Here is a 16,781-nt window from a genome sequence, read left to right as displayed (position 1 = left end):
GTGTAGATGCATTTTCTCATTGGAGTATGTTTTGTTAAAATAAAACCTTATCTCATTTATTGTCTGATTTTTCAGAGAACTGAATGCTTTCGTTAATAGGTTCGCATTTGACTATGATCAAATGATTGCACCAAGACTTTACCCAGCAAGCAAACTCAGAAACATAGGCTTAATGGGTCCATTTAACAAGAAAATACCATCAGTAGAGAATTCAATGAGTGAACTCAGTTCTATTCCTTCATTGGTCCTCTGAGAATATCAACTATGTGTATCTCTGAACCATGCCGTCCAATGTGTTTACCTGAGATTATGGGACAATAGAGAATAAGTGTGGGTAAAGCTAAGTATTTTAATAATTAAAGATTATACTAAATACTTAGCTTGACTTAGCTCTGTTTAAATGGCATGGAGCATCATATGTGGTCCTAGTTCAAGCTCTCCTTGGATAGATTACCTTAGTCATTGCCCATTTTCCGGATACGTGTAACATCACTCTTTGCTCAGCACTTTCAAGGGACACTCAAACATCAGTTCAAGTCATCCTGCCCTTGTTATAGTTTATTAATCATTTTATTAACACATATTAGCATAGTCTTGCTAATGCTCAGTCCAAGCAGCAACTGTGCAGAAAACAGTCTTACTTCAATTACATATTGTGGACCAAATTCATCCTCTGGTTACCTTGACTAGAGCTCCAATGATTCTGTATTTTTTATTTTTGGGGGGCAATTTTTTCTTGTTGGTATCTGATCAATCCTGTGAGGACTAAGGACCTCCACTTGCCATTTCCATCCTGCCTCTCTTGTATCATTGAGAAAAAATACATTCAATAATATATAAAGATAAAAGCTAGAAAGGTTATTATGAATACTACTGAATGACCTTGTCCTTCACATCTTAAGAGCCTAAATCAGTCTCCTTTAGATCTTCCTCACCAAAGTTCTGAACTAGTCTAACTTCTTGGCTACTCTCTTTTAAAAAAAAATTATTTTTCATTAAATATTTCCAAATTATATATAAAAAAAGTTAATCGCTTTAAAAAAATTTGAGTTCTAAATTCTTTCCCTTCCTCCTACCTCACCACCCTCCTTGAAAAAGCAAGCAATTTGATTTAGATTATACATGTGAGGTCATGCAAAACATTTCCATATTAGCCACATTGCAAAAGAAAACACAAAATAAACCAATAACAATGAAGAAAATTTTTTTAAAGTATGCTTCAATTTTCATTCAGAGTTCATTGTTCTCTCTCTCTGGAAGTGGATAACATTTTTCAGCATGGGGTTTTTGGAATTATCTTGGATCATTGTCTTTATCACAGTAGCTAAGTCTTTCACAGTTGATCATCCTTGCAATATTGCTATTATTGTGCACAATGTTCTTCTGGTTTGGCATACATATTTCACTTTGCATGAGTTTAATATAATTCTTCCCAGATATTTCTGAAACCATCCTGCATATCTTTTTTATATAGAAAATAGTATTCCATCACAGTCATATGCCATAACTTGTTCAGCCATTCCCCAATTGATGGGCATCCCCTCAGTTTCCAATTCTCCCTGCCCCCAAAAGAGCTGCTATAAATATTTCTGTACAAATAGGTCCTCCTTTTTTTCCTTTGATTTCTTTGGTATACAGACCTAATAGAGGAAGTGCTAAGTAAAAGGGTTATACACACCTAGCCCTTTGGGTGTAGTTTGTAATTTTCTCCAGAATGGTTGGACTAGGTCATAGTTCTACCAACAGTGCATCAGGGTCCCAATTTTTCCATATCCCATTCAGCATTCAGCATTTTCCTTTTGTGTTACATTAGCCAATCTGATAGTGTAAAGCAGTATGTCAGTTTGTGTGTGTGTGTGTGTGCGTATTCTCTAATAAGTAGTGATTTAGTGTATTTTTATGTGACCATTGATAGCTCTGGTTTCTTTTTCTGAAAACTGCCTATTCATATCTGGCTATTTATCAACTGAGAATGACTCTTAATTATATGAATTTGGCTCAGTGCCCTATATGTTTGAGAAATTAGGCCTCTATCACAGAAACTTACTGCAAAAAAATGTTTCCCCCATTTTCCTATTTTCTTTCTAATTTGGTCTGCATTGGTTTTGTCTGTGAAAACACTTTTTAATTTCATGTAATCAAAATTGTCTTATTTTACTTCCTGTAATTCCCTCTATGTCTTGTTTGAACATAAGCACTTCCTTTCACCATAGATCTAGCAGATACATTTTTCATACTCCCTTAATTTACTCATGATATCACTCTTTGTGTCTAAATCATTTATAAATTTTGATCTTATTTTGGTATAAGGTGTGAAACGTTATTCAATACCTAGTTTCTGTCAAATTACTTTCTAGCTTTCCCAGAAATTTTTATCAAATGTTGAATTCTCACACAAAAGCTTGGATCTTTGAGTTTATCAGACATTAGATTACTATGGTAATTTACTGACGTATATTTTGTGTCTAATCTATTCCATTGCTCCATCACTCCATTTCTTTGCCAGTGCTATGTTGTTTTGGTGATTACTGCTTTGTAATATAGTTTGAAATGTGGAACTGTGAAGCCCCCTTCCTTTACAATTTTTTTTATTGATTTCCTCATAATACTTGACCTTTTATTCTTCCAAATGAATTTTATTACTATTTTTTCCAGCTCTATAAAATAGTTCTTTGGTAGCTTCATTGTTATGGCACTGAATAAATAAATTAACTTAGGTAAAATTGTCTTTTTTAAAAAAAATATTGGCTTGGTCTAACCATGAGCAATTAATATTTCTCCAATTGTTTAGATCTGTCTTTGTGTGAAAAATGTTGTGTAATTTTGTTTCTATAATCCCTGGGTTTGTTCTGGCCCAAGTGTTTTATATTGTCTGCAGTTATTTTAAATGAAATTTCACTTTCTATCCCTTCATGCTTGGTTTTGTTGATAGTTTATAGAAATGCTGATGAGTTATGTGTGTTTAGTTTATATCCTGCAATTTTGCTAAAGTTGATAATCATTGAAACAAATTTTTAGGTGATTTTCTTGGGTTCTTTAAGTATACTATCATATCATCTGCAAATAGCGATAGTTTTGTTTTGTCATTGCCTATTTTTATTCTTTCAATTACTTTTCCTTGTCCTATTGCTCTAGCTAATATTTCTAGTACAATACTGGATAATAGAGGTGATGATGGGCATCCTTACTTCACTCCTGATCTTATTGGGAAAACTTCAACTTTATTCCACTACAGATAATATTTGTTCTTGGTTTTATATAGCTACACTTATCATTTTAAGAGAGGTTCCATTGATTCCTATGCTTTCTAGTGTTTTTAGTGGGAATAGGTGTTGTATTTTGTCAAAAGATTTTCTGCATTTATTGATATAATTATATAATTTTTGTTGTTTTTGTTATTGATATGGTCTATTATGGTGATGGTTTTCCCAATATTGAACCAACCTTGAATTCCTGGTATCAATCCCATCTGGTCACAGTGCATGATCTTTGTGATATATTAATTATTTTTAATTTTATTATTTTATTTAATTTTTACATTGATAGTCATTAAGGAAATTGTCTATAGTTTTCTTTCTCTGTTTTTGCTCTTCGTGCTTTAAGTATCAAAACCATTTTTGTGTCATAAAAGAAATTTGGTAGGACTCCTTCTTTACTGATTTTTTTCAAATAGTTTATATGGTGTTGGGATTAATTGTTCCTTAAATGTTTTTGGTAGAATTAGCTCATGAGTCCATATGCTCCTGGGGATTTTTTCTTAGGGAGCTCAATGATGGCTCTTTGAATTTCTTTTTCTGAGACAGGGTTATGTATTCTGTTTCCTCTTCAGTTAACCTGGGAAGTTTATATTTTTGTAAATATATATATATATTTATATATGCATATATATGTCACTTGAATTGTCAGTTTTACTGGCATATGCCTGGCCAAAATAACTCCTAATATTTTCTCTTTCATGTTTACCATTTTGTGTTTCTCTTGAGTCTCATATTTGAAAATCAAATTTCCTGTATGGCTCTCATCTTTTCATCAGAGTTGCTTGAAAGTACTCAATTTCATTATTCATTTTTCCCTTGAATGATTATACTTAGTTTTTCTGGGTAAGCTATTCTTGGTTCTCGCTCTTTTGCCTTCTAGAATGTCATATTCCAAGCCCTCTTCTTTTTCTAGTGTAGAAGTTGCTAGATCTTGTGTGATCCTGACTGTGGCTCCATCATATTTGGATGGTTTCTTTCTTTCTATTTAAAGTATTTCCTCTTTGACATAATAGCTCTGGAATTTGGCTGTAATATTCCTGGAAGTTTTAGTTTTGGCAGATCTTTCAGGTGGTGATAGATGGATTATTTCCATTTTTATTTTACCCTCTAGTTCTAGGATAGTAGAGTAGTTCCCCTTGATGATTTCTTGAAATATGATATCTAGGCTCTTTCTTTGATCACTGGTGTTCAGGTAACCCAACAATTTTTAAATTACCTCTCCTTTATCTATTTTCCCAGTCAGATTTTTTTCCCAATGAGATATTCCATATTTTCTTCTTTTTTCATTCAATTTTGATTGTTTCTTGATGTCTCATTGAGTAATCAACTTCCAATTGCCCAATTGCAATTGTATCATTTTTCCATTTGGCCAATTCTGTTTTTAAGGTATTGTTTTCCTCAGTATTTTTGCCTCTTTTTACCAGAATGTTAATTGTCATTTCATATTTGTCCTTTGCTTTCATTTGTTCACCTAATTTATCCTCTACCACTCTAATTTTAAAAAAAATCATTTTTTGCTCTTCTAGAAGTTCTTGTTGGGTTTGTGTACAATTTACATTTTATTTTGAGGCTTTGCTTATAGCTGCTTTGATTTTTTTGTTTCTCTCTGACTTTATGTCTTGACCTTTCCAGTCACTGTAGTAGCTTTTTATCTTCTGGTTTGGTTTTTTTTTGGGGGGGTTACTCATTTTCAACCCTATTTCTTAATTTGGAACATTATATTGATGTCGGTCTCTGTTCCCAGCATGGGAAGGGGAGAGGATCTGTCTCAAACTCCAGAGTTTTTTGCACTGCTGTTTTTAAAGCTAATTTGGGGGGTTTGGAAGTTTTTGGTGTTTCCAAGGTGGTATGATCTGGGGAAAGGTGTAGTCATTGCTCTCTTAGTCTGCACTTTGGTCCTTACTTGGGAAAGGTCCCTGATCTTCTGGAATTGCAATCAATACTTCTCCTCAGGACCCCTTTTCCCTTGGAACCAGACATAATTCTGTTCCTCAGGGTCCCTAAACCCTTGGTGATGGAGATGATACTGTCCCTTAGGGATTCCATTCCCTTTTGACTGAAAGTGTTTATCTCCACCTTTGAACTATGACCATGAAGTGAGTATAGGCAGTGTTCTCACCAAACAGTTGCTCCTCATGGCTCTTATTCCCCTTTGACCAAAAGTATTCCTCTGTGTCCTCGAACTATGACCCAGAAGGAGTTATTAGCAATGGAATTTTCAAACAGCATCTAGTCCTGTATCCAGTGCTAGCACAAAGATAACCTATAATCTCTTTCTTAGCAGTTACCAGTCCCTTCCTGTCTCTGGCTTAAGAACTCCCAAAGCTGCTGCCGTTTCTGTCACTATCACCTGGTAGACCCACCCACTGGCATTTCATCCATGTTGACCCTGGGCTAGTCTCCTTCCCTTGTGTCACAGATCTCTCTTTCTGACCTTCTTTATTGTTTTGAACTGGAAGAATGTCTCATTCTTACCTTTGGTTGGCTCTGCCACTCTAGAATTCAATTTGAAGTGTTATTTTAAAGTTATTTGAAGGTTTATGTTGGGAGAACTCATCTTTTTCTACTACGCCATCTTTGTTCTGCCCCTACTGTTCAGCCCTTTTGGCTACTCTCAAACCTTGAGTCAGTGTGGAGTTGGAATGAAGAGCTCCAAATGGAAAGCAGTAGACCTGAGTTTTAGACCATAGTACTGTTGAACCTTGGGCAAAGCATTTAGCTTTACTCAGCTTCATTTTCCTTAGTTTCCAAATGTAGAGGGTTGGACTAGATGACCCTGAAGTTCGCCTAGGAGGAAAATTGAAAAAAGGTTCTGTGATTCAATGGAAAGTGTCAGAGAACCTACGTTCAATTAAAATCCCTGAGCCTTAGTTTCATAATCTGTAAAGTGAAGGGTTTCTACTAGATTGCTTCTGAGGTCCTGTGCAGCCCTGACATCTTGTGATCTAAATGATTCTGTGTTTAAATAATAACTTTATGTTTTATAAAGCACTTCTTATACATTTTCTTATTTTTGTTTCATTTTCCTAAATCTATTTTATTTTGAAAATAATTTTGATATCTTTCATTTTCATATGATCTAAATTTCCCTTAGCAAGTCATTACCTATAACAAAGAATATTCTTAAATGAAAAAGAGAAAAGCAATTAGCAAAACGTATCAATACACTGACAAAATTTGAAAACATATTCAATGGAATTCCACACTTATGGAACTCCAACCTCTGCAAAGGAGTTGGGGTGGTATCTTTTCATCTCTTCTTGTTCTTTGTAATTTTGCCACATTCCTTTTCAATTGTTTTGTAGTTTTTATTCTCCATTTACAGCATTGTGATCATGCTATATATTTTTTCCTGCCTCTGCACCAAGTTTTTCCATGCTTCTCTACATGCATATGCTTCTGTGAAGTTTGGGTTTGGCCAGAGGGCCACCTTGAGGACCTAGAGGGCCACATGTGGCCTTGAGGTCACAGGTTCCACACCCCTGAATTATTTCAAATACAGGTTCTGCTGCTTAGTACATTTATGACTGTGGGCAAGTTATTTAACCCCACTGCATCTCAGATTATTTGTTTTTACTATAAAATGGAGGGATGGATTGATGAGATTACTTTAAGGGTCCTTTCCAGCTCTACATATATGATCTTATGACTTTTGTGTACAGATATTCAAATGAATCCACCTAATTGTATTGTCAAGCTTGCCTCCATCCTTCTTTGCTACAATAGCATTATAAACTTTGATGAATACTTAAAAAATGTCTGACTCAACAATATTTACAGTTGCATAATCTACCAGACTAGTAGCCCTACCCAGGACAAGAAAAAAAAAGAAAAGTTAGTACAGCATGATTTATTCTTGAAAAAGCCATGTTGGCTCTTTTTGAAAAGTGCTTCCTTTTCTAGATGTTAACTATGTCCTTGATAATGCCTTCTAGAATTTTAAAAGGAATTTGAGATCAAGCTTGCAAAATCTCTCTACTTCCCTTTTCTTGGAATTAGGACATTTGCCCTCTCTGCTTTCTTAAGTACCTTCAATTCTCCCTGATTCTTCAAAGATCACTTAAAATGGCTCAGCCAGCACATTTGCAAGATGTTTTTGTTTTTTATGTCCTAGGATGTAATTTATCTGGCCTTGAATTATTCAAAAGTAGCTAGGTACACCCTTACATATTTAGAAATATCAATTGCCCAGTAATCATTTTGGTTTTATCCTAGATTGCAAATGACTCTATTAAAGGTAGAAACAACAATGGTGGAATCACAGCTCCATTGAAATAGAGAAATAATTTTTAATTATTATTTAAGGGTTTGGAATAGAAGTAAAAGACAACATGGTACAGTGGATAAAGAGCTGGCCCTGGAGTGAAAACCTGGGTTCTAGTACTGCCTCTGACATATATTGAGTGTGTGACCCTGCTAAGGTCACTTACCTCTACTATCTCTAGGCCAGAGGTGTCAACCATGTGGGACTAATGTGGTCCACAACACTCCCCAAAACACAGTTTGAACCAGATTAAATGTAATTGAGAAATAATTAACAATTAGATAAAACATACATAATATTACATTTTAACACTAAGTTGATATGTAGCCCACAGAGATCCTTTTGTATCAATTAGTGGCCCCTGTTTCTATTTCAGTTTGATGCTTCTGGTCTAGGCAACTCTAAAAGTAAGTTTCAGATAATGTGTTGACTTGCATTGGTAGAAGGAGTCATCTCATTGGAAAGTTGCCTATACCAATGAAATCACTGGTCCAGTCCTGATAGTATCTTTGAGTAGAGGGGTGATGATATAAAATAAAATGACAATAGCTTTTTTTTAATATAGCTTTTTGTTAAATACATTATTTGATTTAATGCTTACAATGTCTCTATGAAGTAACTACCATTATAACCTCCTTTTCATAGATGACGACTCTAAGGTTCAGGGAAGTTAAAGGATTTTTCCAGCATCACAGAGCTAGTAAGTAATCTGAGGCAGGACCTGAACCTAGATCTTCCTGGTGACAAGGCTGGCTCTCACATTGCCTTGAGTTTACAAGAGATGCTGCCAACTCATGTGGAGTAATGCCTTGCTACAGGTTTAAGAGACAAAGAAGGTTGCCTTGAGTAAAGAAAGGGGATTCTGTTCCCAGGGATTTGTCCTGGGTCATGGCCATTCACTTTATTTTCTTCAGATCATCCTATAGAAACAACATTGATGGCTTTAGAGGCTTTTCCCTGAATAGATGTGGATAGCACCACCAATAGCTTTGGGTATCCATTGGCCATTTGGCTTCAGTGACTGGAGGTCTCTGCTTATGCCAAAAAATTTTTAGAACTGCATGTTCTGAGCTGCTTTCAGCAAAACCACTCCATCATTTAACTGATCAGGGACACTTTGGGTGGTGACAGTTATTTGGCAGAAATCAAGTCATGCTCCTAGAGTTGGCAAAGGTCATGCAAACATCACTGCCTCCCAAGCCCTTTCTGGCTCAGTCTCTATGGTTACTATGTTTGTTGAACTTCGGTATTGGTAGCTCCTGCTCCCCACAATAACCCTGCCAACCTAATTAGAGAGACACCACAGAACAAGGAAAATGAATAAGACCCAGCATGTGACAGAGAAAGAAACTTGCTGATGGTTAACTGACTTGAGCAAGGAACAACTGAATGTCTTCCTGCACAGCAGCTATGTAGAAGTTGCATTGGAGGCCAGCTGAATGCATACACAGTGCTTGTATAGACCCCTCCGTGTGTGGCATTCATTTCTGACAGGCATGGAATTTGAACAGGGCTCTTGGTACCTGGAGTTTATGCACATAGCCATTGATGTAATTACTCAAGCATGTTACGTTCCTGGGGCTTTAAAAGTCACATAATGATCTACACATCTCAGAAAGAGAGCCAATCTAATTCACTTCCATCCAGGTAATGAGGATTGCTTTTATTTTCTCTCCCTACCAAAGCAATTGACCAATTCTGGGGACAATGAATTCAGTTAAAACATCATTTGAATGGATGTGTCCCCTGCCCTCCTTCTCTGCCCCCTCCCCAACTTGATTACTTACTTGTTCCTGGAACATTCAAGTAATTGGCAGAGTCTGGACAAGAATCTATTAATCTACTCACAAAACACCAGAGGCCCCTTTTCTCATGGCATATTTCATTCATTTCTTTTGTGCCAGGTAGACTGAATGCTTTAGCTAAGCCTTATTACAATTCATGGAGTTACTACTTGCCAGTTGGTTATTTTTATCATAGCACAAAGAACCAAGAAGATCCTTGTGCTTTTTCATTCATCTAAACATACTTGAAGAATAGCTTGGCTTTTAAGAAATGTAGTTTAACCAACCCTAATAGAAGCCCCATTGAAGGATTTTTCCCATAGAAGCTATGTGGCCACAAAATATGGAACAATATATCTTATGAAAAATCCCAATTTGAGGTTGCCCAGAGGACTATAGAAAGACATACGGAGGATAATCAGACTGTAGCATATTCCAAACTATGCCATGCAAACAGAATGGCATAAAAATGCTGCCAGGGACAGGTTTGATTGGAAACAAAAGTGAATTGGTCATGTAGAAAGAGTGCTGGATAAAAGATAAAAAACCTGAAAATTGCACTGGTACCCAGGAAATTTGCTGAGAAAGTATAGTTAGGAGAGAAGTACAAAAACATCCACCTTTCCACAAACACACTTCCTCCCACCCCACCACACATATACACATTCAGTTCCTGGGGAGAGTGGGTTCAAAATTAGTGGTTGCTCCAAGGGATTCCTCCCACCAGGTTCACTTCTGATTGTGGTATAATTGATAAACAAGTTATTCCCTTGCTTGTAGGACATGATGTCTAGATTGCTGGAAGAATTTACTGCAGTGCTGTAGGGCACTCTGCAGGCTGGCTCCTTGTCAGGCTCAGCTGCTGTGGTTACTGGTAAACTCTTCCAAGGTCTCTAATTGTTAAACATATGATGGTTTTTCCAACTATTTGAAACTTACCAGGTTGTAATCTAAGTCATTCCATCACCTAGGATGGAAGTAGTAAGACACACCAGGGACAGAAGAAACATGGACTCCATTCATTCATGGCCACACAGTGGTCTGGATGGGGAGATAAAGCGGCCATAACACTGATTATGGCTCTCAACACCTCTTTGCCCATGCAGGTATATACAATATTTCTTCCTCACTCAAAAGACACCATGGAGAGAGCCCCATGGAATGTTAAAAGAAATAGAAGAAAGCCTGCAGTGCTTTGGAAAATCCAATCCAACCACTTCCTTGGTCAATTGTTTATTTCTTTGATGTTTTCAAAGGCATTTTTTGAGCATGTCATCATTTGTGTCATCTGCAACCTATTTATGCCAAACATATATCTATTTCCCTTTAAATTGCCCAAATTTTAATTCTTTGAAGGTCATGGTGTCCCAGGATTCATAAACACAAAGAATCCCTTGGAGAGTACTGGTGGTAAAGAGTAGGGTTTTTGTTTAAGGGAGGAGGTTGAGGCCCTTGAAAGTGCTAAACAATTTCCTAAATGTGATCCAGGGGTCATTCTCTTCACCCATTCAAAGCGAGGCTCACCTTGCTTGGCCCTTCCAACATAGATGGGGACCGATGGACAAAGTTAATAAGTTTCCCCATTCAGCTGTAGGTTGTGATCTCGGCAATGTATTTATACATATGGATATGTATATTTTCCATATGGATTCTCTCTTTCTCTCTCCATTACATCTTTCTTTCTCTTGTTCTTTTCCTTTTTTCTTCAGTCTCTTCTTCCCTTTCCCTTCCCACCTTCCTTCCTCCCCCTCTCTCTGTTTCTTTCTTCCCTCTCTCACTTTTTCTTTCTTTCATTCTTTCTTTTGTTCTTTCTTTCCTTCTTTCTCCCTTTCTTTCTTGTCTTTCTTTCTCTTCCTATCTTTCTTTCCTGTCTACTTTTTTCTTTCCTGTCTCTTTCCTTCCTTCCTTCCTTCTCCTTCTCCTTCTCCTTTCACACTGGGTCTGGAGTCGGGAATACCTGGATTCAAATCCAGACTCAGACACTGTGTGACCCTGGACAAATCACTTATCTGTGACTACCTCTATTTCCTTACCTGTAAAATGTGTTAGAATGAGTTAGAATAGTACCTCCTCCAAGAACTGTGAAGATCAAATGAAATAATATTTATACACTCAGCACAGTGCCTGGCACATAGTAGGTGCTACATAAATGTTTGTTCATTTCCTTCAAAAATTGTTGGGTTATGATTTGTTTGATTAGGACCATTCTCTTTCCACCCTTTCTTCTGAATCAAGCTACCATCTGTTATCTTTCGATTAAGAAGGGGTGAGGGGTCTTTTGGTTCTTAAAATAATATATGTGTTTCCTATTTTCCATCCACCACTCGGTAGATTCTGTGGAGTCCAACGAAACCTCAAATAGTACTTATTCTAGCTGTAGGCAAACCCACTACCCTGTAATTTCCATAGATGCATGTAAAGATAATGATAATAGAAGGTACTCCTGAGTTGTTAAAACAAGTCTGTGCCAAGAACTGTGCTAGGTAAGAATTTATTTTTAAAAAATTTATTTTATTTTTTTATTTATGGAATAAAACAAGCATTTCTATAACATAGTATAAAAAGATGATTGCACATGAAACTGCAAATCTATTATGTACAACTTGCTATTTCTTTTAAAATATATAATAAAGTTATCATCTAAATTTCTTTTTTTCCTTTTTTGTTTCCTTCCCCTCCCCTCCAGAGATGGCTACTATTAGATACAAATAGGTATATATGTGGATATATGTATGTGTATTTCATATATACACACATACATACATGTATATGTAAAATCATTCTACGCATACTTCTATTTATCAGTTCTTTCTCTGGATGCAGGCAGTGGGTTCCTTCATATGTCCTTTGCAGTTAATTTGGGTATTTATAATAATCAAAATGACTTAGTCACTCAAAGTCGCTCTTAAAACAATATTGTTACTGTATACAATGTTATCTTGTTTCTGTTGGTTTCACTCTTCCTTATCTCATCCAAGTCTATCCATGTTTTTCTAAGATTATCAAGCTCATCATTTCTTATAGCACAGAAGTATTACATCACAATTATATACCACAATTTGTTCAGCCATTCCTCATTTGACAAGCATCCCCACCATTTCTAGTTCTTTCCACTACGAAGAGAGCTGTTATAAATATTTTAGCACACATAGGGTCTTTCCACGTTTTTCTGGGACCAGACTGCAGCGTGGAGTGTTCTGTTGAAGTCGTGTGCCGCACCTTTGTTTGGTTGTTTCCCAGTTGATGGACGTCCCCTCAGTTTCTAGTTCTTTGCCACCTCAGAGAGAACTGCTGTAAATGCATTGGCATGTGTGGGTTCTTTTCCCTTTTCCAGATCACCGTGGTTGGGGTGGGGAGGACCTGGTGGTGGTGTTACTAGGAGAGAATTTCGATCAAAATACATTTCAATTCATAGAATCATAGATTTTGAGATGGAAGGAACCTTAGAGTCCAGGCATATAAGAGGAGGACCAGAAGAGAAAACAAATCACAAAAACCTGGAAGAGAATATCCAAGAGAAGAGGGTGATAGTGTCAATGGCAGCAGAAAGGTCAAGAATGAAGAAGTTTCAGAAAAAGCCATTAGATTTGATTATTAAGAAATTGGTAATTTTAGAGATGGCAATTTCAGTCGAGGGATGAAGTCAGAAACCATATTACAGAGAATTAGGAAGCTAATGAGAAGGAAGTGGAACCATTCATTATACCTTTCTCAAAGAGTTTAGCCATAAAGGGGAGAAGAGATGTAAGACAATATCTAGCAGCAATGAATGGAGAATATTCTAGAGGTCAGTAGACAATAGCCACCAGAATCTTGATTCAGCGATAGATATAGATTGTCTGAATGTCAAAGGAACAGAGATTACTGAGCAATGATGGTAGAGCATGGGCCTGGAAGAGGAGCAAGGACTATTCCAATTCCCCCCTACTACCAGTGACTTGGGGATATAAGTGACAGCACAATCAGTGCTGGAAAGGGTGGCCAAGGAAACAATGTCATCAGGAGGGAGCCAGATCTCAGAGAGAACAGGAAGAGGGAAGGAATAGGAAAGGAAAAGTTTTAAAATGAAAGCTTGTTTGTTACCTATGGAATGGGCATGCCAGAGAGCACAATGGAAAGGTTGGGTACCTTAAGACTGGGACATTGGTGGGGTTGGGTTGAGTGATATGAATTAGGGAATTGGAGGGAGGGTACAAGAAGGGGATTTGAATAATGACAGAGTTCAGAATCATTGGGATGAGGTGACTAATGGGATGGGAGTATGTTAATTATTAAGGAATGAGTTTAAGTAGATGATCATTGTTCATAGAGGTTCAGCACAGGAGTTGAGGTGATCTGAGGTGTCAGGCAGCTGTCTGTGGCCAGAAAGGGGTGGGCAGTGCCTGGGTACATGCAAACTGATGATTATGGAGTTTTGGTGGCTGGAAACAGTGCCTAGGTTTGGAACCAATGACTGCCCTGGAAGGTTAGGAAGGGAAGGGGAGGGTATAGTTAGAGGAGTTGAGAAGGAAATGACCAAAGAGTAGGAAGTAAAGAATCAGCTGTGTGTCCTATGAGGAATGATAATGTATAGCCTGAGAAACAAAATAAAGAACCATTTCTTCTGCTTCCCAGGATTTTGATTTTGGTATGTGTATTTACATGCAGTATATTTGTTTTATTATTTTTTATTCCTTAAAATGGTTTACACTGATGGAAAGTCATGAAATTACATTAAATATGACCAATGGGAGGTTAATGAAATGGTCAAATTTCTAATAATCAAAAGGAGAAAAGAAAGTCAATTATCTACACAGAAGCAAAAAGCAATTTTAGGTAGTTATTTGTTGTACTTAGAAAATCATAAAACATTCAAATCAAATCCTAAAATTAAAAACATTAAGAAAAAGGATCATAAAGTTATATCCAAAAATTCTGGAAAAGTTTAAAAAAATGCTCTTTATTTCCATACTGCAACCAGGGAAGTTTAAGGAGTGTGAGAGGAAATTCAGGGGAGAAGAAGCAAATTAAATTATGGAGAGAGGAGATGAAGGGAAAAAGAGAAAGAGGGTGAGGGACAGAAAAAAAAGAGCTAGGTGAAGATCTAAGAAAGTAGAAGACAAGATTAGAAATTCATGGGAGGCGTTAGATAAAATCAAGGCCTGGATTCCGATGTTCAGCACTATTGCTTTTTATAAATACATAATAACCCACTAGGCAGCTAGGTGGCGCCATAGTGCACAGAGCACTGGGCCTGAAGTCAGGAAGACTCATCCTCCCAAGCACAAATCCAGTCTTGAACACTTATGAGCCCTGTGACCCTGGACAAGTCATAAGGACAAGTCGCTGCTTGTTTTAGTTCCCTCATCTGTAACATGAGCTGGAGAAGGAAATGGCAAACCACTACAGTGTCTTTGCCAAGAAAACCCCAAATGGGGACATGAAGAGTTGAACATGACTAAAATGACTTAACGAATAACCAACTCTGTGATTCCTTCATTTCTTTGTATTATTATTTAGGGGCCATTTCATGGGGAGGGGGGAAGGGGGAGGAGAAGATGATAGGAAAGAGAGACAGTGAGGAGATACAGGGATAGATGGAGAGAGACAAGAAAGGAGAGACAGAATCAGAGGGATAGAGATAACGAGAGAAGAGAGAGATAGTAGGACTACGTAGTAGAGCTTGTAGGCTCTTCTGTTAATGAAAACTTGCCATTGCCTGTTGGCGTATGATTTTAATATTCCTCCGTTACCTTTGGAACTCCAAATACAGTCATCTGCTCTTCCTCCCCCTCATACTTCATTCTCCCTGAAGCAGAGATGTGTCTTTCTTCCCTTTACAGAGATACAAAGCTGTCCCCAAATCTCTACCCACTTCAAACATTAAGCATATCAGATGAGGATTTTTTCCATAGAAATGTAGGAGGAGAAAAAAGTGATGACAATGAGAGGACAGGGAAAAATGGGAGTAAGAGTTCATTTGGATAGGAAGAAGCCAGATGCTCATGCTGCCAGGTATGAAGGCAAAATCAGCATCTCTTACCGAGTTCATCTATCTCCAAAGGACATGAAATTGTCCACTAGTTTAAACCACATAGGAGCTTTGAGATAATCCCTCTTTAAAGGCAAGGGAGGGAAATCCACTATTCCCTCAGTCACTCTACAATCTCACCAAGAAAGACCATCAGTTCTTGGATTTTGGTGGGGAAGGCTGCCCCTTAGTTTCTAATTGACATGGTCTGCCGCTAGAGTTCATTGAGTCACACAGGAAGGGCCTGATGTTGGTGTCTCTGTGATTTTGTCTCTCTCTGTCTCTTTCTCTGTATTTCTGTCTCTTTCTCTGTGGGTCTCTTTATCTCTGTGTCTGTCTTTGTATCTCTATCTCTGTCTTCCTCTCTCTGTGTCTCCATCTCTTTATGTGTCTCTGTCTCTCTGTCTCTTTCATCTTAACTTGTGAATACGTTTGTTCATAGCAACACATGTGAATACATTTGTTCATTGCTTTTAAAGATAAGTGGTTACTCTACTGAAGTTCCTAGATTAACTGGATAGAAACAATGAGTCAAAAAATTGGAAGTTTCCCAAATTATACTTGAAACATCCATTTCTGGAGGAAGCTTATAATACACGTATTTTATCCGGATCAAAGAGACAGGGTAATACAGTGCAAACTGGAACTTTGGAGTCAGGAGAACTGAGTTTAATTCTGTCTTTAGAAATTAATAGCTGTGGGAAAGTCATTGAACCTTTTAGAATGTTATTGTCTTTATATGTTAAATACTATGATCAGAAGTTTGTAATTTTTCAAAAATTTTCTACTTTTCAACTCAATGTAATTTTTCAATTCTTTAACAATTAGGAATCATTGAATATTCTGGGGAAGAAGAATGACCTTATCAAGGCAGTATATTAACAATATTACTCTGGCAAAGAGATGAAGGATGGGCTGTATTGGACAGGAGGATGACTCATTAAAAGGCCATTGCAATAATATAATTGAGAGGGCCAGTCAAAAGCCAATAGTACTTATTAAATGCTTATTATGCGCCAAGTCCCATGCCGAACTGGTAGTATGAAGAACGGTGAAAACCAAACAAACAAAAGAGAAGTTCCTTCCCTCAAGGAGCTCCTATTCTGATGAAGGAGACAATGTGTAAATAACTACATATACATAAGATATATACCAGTAGAGGGAAGGTAATTTGAGCAGGGAAGGCATTAGTAGCTGGATGTATAAACAAGAGATTTGATAGCTGAATTTTGAAGGAATCTAGGGGAACAAAGAGAGCAAGGATGGATGAACTATGATATGAGCTACACACAGTTTAGATTTAGTGAAGTGAAATAGCTTGAAATAAGGCTTGATCCCTGTTGTTGAGAGTCTTGAATATTGGGGTGAATCGTGTGTACTTTATTTTATGGGCAAATGGGGAGGAGTTTTGATATTAATTGGTAAGAGAAATAAACTGTCTACCTTACTTTTATATAGTAGTTTAT

The sequence above is a fragment of the Trichosurus vulpecula genome, chromosome 9 (genome assembly GCF_011100635.1).
Source record: "Trichosurus vulpecula isolate mTriVul1 chromosome 9, mTriVul1.pri, whole genome shotgun sequence".
NCBI lineage: Eukaryota > Metazoa > Chordata > Mammalia > Diprotodontia > Phalangeridae > Trichosurus > Trichosurus vulpecula.
This window is presented reverse-complemented; position numbering follows the sequence as displayed.